Here is a 7,366-nt window from a genome sequence, read left to right on the forward strand (position 1 = left end):
TTGATATGATACCTAGTGAATAAAGAATCATTTTTAATAATTTTTAGTTGATTGTTGTTTATTTAAATCATTTAAACTTTGAATTTAAATATTTTACAAAAAAATCATTTAAAAGATAACATATTATATTTTAAAATATATTTATAATATTAATTAAAATAATTATATCAAAACCGAAATAACCGAACCGATTTAGTAAAAAATCGAACCGAACCGAAGGAAAACGGTTCGGATATCGGATTATATATTTCTAAAACCGAAAACCGAAAAAATCGAAATAAAAAACCGAAAACCGGACCGAACCGACCGATGAACACCCCTAGATTCTAGGCCGTATTGATCTGTTTTGTTCGCATCTTGGTCAAGAGCCATGAAGATATTGTTCTTGCGAGATAGTTTACATTACTATAATTATAAGACATTGGTGAAATTTTCTTTTCTTGGCTATGGATTTTTTTTTAAAAAATAAAGCCGTCTGTTGTGGCGGGGTTAGGCAGACCCCTATCCGTTTATTAGATATAAAAAAAAAAGAATTACAAGAGAGGGAGACTAGACCAAGATCTATCAAGAAATTACAAGAGTTTAAAACAAGAAAACTTAGAACCCAACTAAATCGAAATACAATTGCTTAAAAAAAATACAAAACTAAGAGTTAATTCGAATATTATGCAGCCTTTGATCTATCTAATATGCAAATCCTCTTGAGTTGTCCATGAATATCATGAGGCCATATATGCTGAAATCTAAACGAGCTCACCGGGATAAGAAGGAAAGGGGCCGATATAAGTCGATGGCAGTGATCAGAAGTGCCCCGATGAAGATGCTCAACTTTGAAAGTGTTAAAAGTGTTCTGCCAAGGATGCAGAAATAAGAACACGATCCAAATGTTTCCAAATTCTGGTGTTCGTCCATGTGAACCGAGAACCCACAAAACCTACATCCCCCAAACCGGAAGAGATTATAAAATCTGAAAATTCATGCATATCCCCAGGATGATTAAAGACCCCCAGAGGGTGATCCAACTGGTCTGCAATGATATTAAAATCTCCCCCAACAATCCAGTGACACCCATCTAGAGGAATACAATCCAGTAAAGTCTCCCACAGATCCCGCCGCTGAACTCTGTTGCACTTAGCATAAACAATAGACAAATAAATATCAGTCAGAAAAACCCAAACGAAAGCCGCATGTGCAGGAGCTGGTCATGGTCAGAACCACTGTAATCGAAATATCAGCAGAACTATAAAACCAAATCTTATTATTCAAATGGGCTATAACAAAAGAAAACCCAAACTTCTTCTTCAACCATTTCAGAAACTTAATCCGTCTCTGAGCTGACTTATTCCCAATACACCTAACATTCCAGATTGTACCAATCATTGAGAAATATCAGGCGGGATAGAAGCAAGCTTGTTTAGATTACCTCTAGTTCCCATAGCAGGAACCGATCTCGTTTTCTTCGGTGGTCTCCCAGGCCCTCGTTTGAGAGATTTTTCCCTAATCCTCTGGATAAGATTCAAGAATAGTAATACATTTGGACACTCCACCATCACCATCAAAAGCTACCGTGTCTTCAAACCCAGCTGCCTCTTCCCGAAGCTGCTGCTGTGCAATGCAGATACTACGGTCAGCCAAGTCTCCGAGTAATCCATCATTAAAAATCGGCAGCTGCTGTTCACCATTATCAATGCCTCGATCAACATCCTCTGGCTCACCCAATGCTATACTAACCATATCCGCCAATTCTTGCAAAGATTTATCCTGATTCAAGGTGCTTTTAACATTAGCATGCATCCCCCTATGTTGTTCCTCCGCCAAAGAAATGACAGCCTGGTTTTTGACATGATCTTGAGATCCCGCATTTTCCACTGAAAAGTTTTCGGCAATACCCCTCCTTCCTTCTTCTATAAAGACACCAATTGAAACGACCCTAACTCTATAATTAATAAATAAATATGCGGAAATTTTTTTTTTTCTAAGTAAAAATATGTACATACATGCCCATACATATATGCACAGAATAAATAGATTTAAAGATAAATAACTTGAATAAAAATAATGCAACAACTCGAAAACTTAACATTTCATAATATAAATATCTGAGTCATGCGTTAAATAAAATACTGACAAAAGTGAAATAAATTAAAGTTTTGCATGCACTGAAAATTACTCAAAATAAAATATCCCAAATCACAACCACTGAAAATAATTAAAATGTAACATGCTAAAAATTCGAGACATGCATAAAGACTCAGACAACGGTCACGGGGGATCACTGCCAGTCTGCTCATACGTCCTCGCCGCCGGTAGGAGCTACATCCTCCTCCACGTACTCACCTGCACCATATAAGTGTAGTGAGCCTAGAGGCCCAACATGCTAACATAACAAAGGTTTAAAATAATTTAAATCACTTTAATACTAATACATAACATATACATGAATGAGCATGCTTAAAATAATATCATGACATAACATAACATAAATTAACTTAAATATCATAATCATACATAATACATAAACATTGTTGAGCAAAGTATTTTCTAATATCGCATGGTTGTATCCATAGTGTAACCTTAAATCTTACATCAAATACTGATCAGCGTGAAAACCAACGTACGTGGCGGTGACGAATCACCTCTTAAATTGGCAGTAAACTGCCCTTCAATAGTTCACATATGGGGACGAATCCCCCTCAAATTGTCACACTACTTCAACTTTCAACATAAAATATTTTCTTTTGCTCAACCTTAAACATTAAATCATGCATAAAATTATTTCATGAATGCATGCACTTAAATAAAATGTGTGTCCTTCATATATATTTAATTTAATTTCATACTAACATATAAAAATATAAAAAAATAACTTCAATGCATAAAAATAATTAAATATATATTCAGGACACATGCAAATTTATCCTGGATTGTACTGACTGCTGGTCCTAACACTAAAGCCCATTTACTTAAATCTGGCCCATTAACACTGAGACTGGCCCATTAACATACTTAAGCCCAACATTACATTTCTAAGCCCAATTAATTAATTAAAGCCCATCAAAATATTTCTGGCCCAATAACAACCTATTCTGGCCCAATGTGCCCAAAAGCCCAAAGACTGGCCCAATAACTTTCATGGGCCCCAAGGCCCATAAAAATTAAGGGATTAACTTAAATTAATTTAATTAAGCCCAAAAATAATTAAATTTAACCCAAAGAAATTAAATGGGCCCAAATAAATTTTGAGATTTAATTAGGCCTATTAAACACTTAATTAAACTTAAAACTTAAAAATAAAAATACCCGAGCCCGACTAACTTGACCCGGACCCGGACCCAACGAACATAACCCATGACCCACGGACTTGACCCGGACCAAACGACCCGACCCGGGAACCACCCCTAACCCAAAACCCGTAACCCCCTTTCCCAGCTGCTCTTGGCTGTGAGCAGCAGCCAATCCATGGCTGCTGCCGGCCTGCTCCGGCCGCCCTTGGCCGGAGCATCGCCGCCCAGACGTAGCCCACATCTGGGCGGTCCTAACCCGGCCCTAACCCCAGCCCCATGCAGCCCTAGCCCCCTTAGCCGAACACCTTTCTCCGTAACCCTAATCTGTGCACACAAAGGGCCGATCCGCATCAGCTGGCTTCCTGGGCTCGTTTGGCTCAAGCCACTCGAGCCATTCGAGTCTAGGCCTCCCTCACGCATCCTAAATCCCCTTGAACAGTAGTGGTACAAATCATGGTTAAGAAAAACATGAATATGATCAAGAAACGCAAGAACACACGCATAAAACCAACACTGATCTCGTTTTTCTGAAAATTGTTGGAGAAATCTGATGCTCACGCACACACACATATAAACACTGATATGTACGAAAAAAAGAGAAAGAATCATGCCTTGATAATTAAATCGACGAAGATGGATGCGTTTACGGGCTCCGGGACGACGATCGGACGAAAACTAGACAAAACCTTCAAAAGTTGGCTATGGATTCCTCCTTGGCTGATGGCTCGATGAAGAAGATGATGGAGGATGGGTGTGTCGGCTGAGTGAGGGTAATCGGGTGAGGGGTTGGGTAGATTAGGTTAAGTTTTGGTTTTTAAAATAATTAAAATTAGTTAGATAGATAATATCATTTAATTAGATTAGTAATATACATAAAATGTAAAATTTTAAACTCTTAAAAATACAAAATAATCTACTATCAAACATAAATCCCGAAATTAAAAATTAAGGGAATTTTAAAAATACTAAAAAGTCATTATTTTGGCTTATTTTGAATAAAAACGGACTCCTAAAATTATACAAAATTAAATACTAAAAATATTGAGGAAATAAAACTCAAAATAATATTTTTGGGCTCTAAAAAGACTCATAAAATAATTTGGATAGAAAGCTGTCATTTCGTCCGTCCACGGTCCCGTCTACGCGATCAAAAACAATTAAATACTAAAAATCATAAAATCACCAATTATGGGTTAAATGCTTAAAAATAAATTAAATCATGCACAAATAATTCCACATAATTATTTAACCCATAATCTAAAATTCTAAATAAATAAATTTCCTAATTATGCATGCGAATTCACGTATTTAAAATACCGGGTATTACAATTCTCCCCCCCTTAAATTGGATTTCGTCCTCGAAATTAAAGTACTTACCCGAACAACTCCGGGTAGCGAGTCCTCATATCTGCCTCGGTCTCCCAAGTAGCTTCCTCCTCCGAGTGATTCAGCCACTGGACTCTGACCATCGGTATGACACGCGTCTTAAGCCTCCGCTCCTCCCTAGCCAAGATCCGTATAGGCCTCTCCTCAAATGCTAACTCCGGTGTCAACTGAAGAGGCTCACAATCCAACACATGCGACGCGTTGGAGACATATCTCCGAAGCATGGATACATGAAAAACATTGTGCACTGCTGCAAGCCCTGGTGGTAGAGCTAAACGGTAGGCCAACGTGCCAACTCTCTCCAAGATCTTGAATGGCCCTATATATCTCGGATTAAGCTTGCCTCTCCGGCCAAACCGCACTACTCCCTTCATAGGTGACACCTTCAGGAATACGTGATCACCTACAGCGAACTCCAAATCTCGTCGTCGAGTATCTGCATAACTCTTCTGATGACTCTGAGCAGTCCTCATCCGATCCCGAATCTGAGTCACAATGTCAGCTGTCTGCTGCACAATCTCAGGACCAAGTAAAATCCTCTCACCAACCTCATCCCAATGCACAGGAGATCTGCATCTCCTCCCATACAATGCTGCATAAGGAGCCATACCTATAGACGACTGAAAAATGTTGTTATAGGTAAACTCCACTAATGGCAGTCTAGTCTCCCACGAGCCCTGAAAATCGATGACACAAGCTCTCAGAAGATCCTCGAGAACCTGGATCACTCTCTCAGACTGACCATCTGTCTGGGGATGGAATGCTGTGCTGAACAAAATTCTAGTCCCCAAAGCTGTGTGCAGACTCTTTCAAAACGCGGATGTGAATCTCGGATCTCTGTCTGACACAATCGACACTAGTATGCCATGCAACCTAACAATCTCCTTGATGTAAAGCTCTGCATACTGTGTCAATGAGTAAGTAGTCCTCACCGGCAAGAAATGAGCTGACTTGGTGAGTCTATCCACAATCACCCAAATCGTTGTGCAACCTCTGGCACTCCTCGGTAAGCCAACCACAAAGTCCATCATAATATTCTCCCATTTCCATTCCGAAATAGGAAGAGGTCTAAGAAGTCCTGCTGGACGCTGATGCTCTGCCTTGACTTGCTGACAAGTCAAGCACTCCGACACCACTCTCCCGATGTCTCTCTTCATCCCGGGCCACCAATAAAATAGCTGCAAATCTCTGTACATCTTCGTACTTTCGGGGTGAATGGAGTATGGAGATGTGTGAGCCTCTGCTAAAATTTCAGCTCTCAACTGATCGACGTTCGGTACCCACATCCTACCACGGTATTGAACAATGCCATCCACAACTGTATACAGGAGATTACCCTTGGCCTCATCTCTCTGTCTCCATCGCTGCAACTCCTCATCAGTAGACTATCCATCCCTGATCCGATCTCGCAGAACTGGCTGCACCGTCAACACTGACAAGCTCGGTGCATGACCACTCGAATAACACTCCAAGTCAAATCTCTGAATCTCGCTCTGTAGTGGTAACTGTACTGTCAAACATGATACCACTGATGACTTCCGACTCAAAGCATCTGCTACTACATTAGCTTTACCCGGATGGTAGCTAATGTCACAGTCATAATCCTTCACCAACTCCAACCATCTCCATTGCCTCATGTTCAACTCCTTCTGAGTGAAGAATTACTTGAGGCTCTTGTGATCAGTGAAAATCTTTCACTTCTTGCCATACAGATAGTGCCTCCAGATTTTCAAAGCGAAAACCACTGCTGCTAACTCCAAGTCATGCGTCGGGTAATTCTGCTCATGAATCTTCAGCTGCCTCGACGCATACGCAATAACCTTGCCACACTGCATAAGTACTACGCCTAAGCCCAGCTTAGACGCGTTGGTGTACACCACTAGCTCCTCGTGTGGTACTGTCACCGCTAACACCGGTGCAGTAGTGAGTGCTTCCTTCAGCTGATCAAAGCTCCTCTGACAGTCTGAACTCCAGATAAACTTCGCGTTCTTCTTGGTTAAGGAAGTCAAGGGTACTGCAATAGAAGAAAAACCCTTGATGAACTTCCTATAATATCCTGCCTAACCCAAGAAACTGCGAATCTCCGAAGCATTCTTCGGAATACCCCAATTCTGCACTGCCTCAACCTTTGACTGATCAACTGCAATCCCATCTCTCGAAATAATGTGGCCAAGAAATGCCACCTGCTCGAGCCAAAACTCGCACTTGCTGAACTTGGCATACAAACGATGCTCCCTCAAAGTCTGCAAGTCTATCTGTAGATGCTGTCTATGCTCCTCAATGCTCCTAGAGTAGATCAAGATATCATCAATGAAGACTATGATGAACTGATCTAGATACGGCTGAAAAACGCGGTTCATGAGATCCATGAAAACCGCTGGAGCATTGGTCATCCCAAATGGCATCACTAGGAACTCGTAATGCCCATACCGTGTCCGGAAAGCAGTCTTGGACATATCTGCATCTCTAACACGCAGCTGATGATAACCAGATCGCAGGTCGATCTTGGAGAACAGCTCCCTGCAACTGATCAAATAAATCCTCTATCCTCGGCAGTGGATACTTATTCTTCACTGTGACCCTATTGATCTCTCGATAATCGATGCACAGTCTCATACTGCCATCCTTCTTCTTCACAAATAACACTGGAGCTCCCCATGGAGAAAAGCTAGGACGAACAAAGCCTTTCTCTAATA

This window comes from Henckelia pumila, chromosome 1, assembly GCF_033568475.1.
Source record: "Henckelia pumila isolate YLH828 chromosome 1, ASM3356847v2, whole genome shotgun sequence".
NCBI lineage: Eukaryota > Viridiplantae > Streptophyta > Magnoliopsida > Lamiales > Gesneriaceae > Henckelia > Henckelia pumila.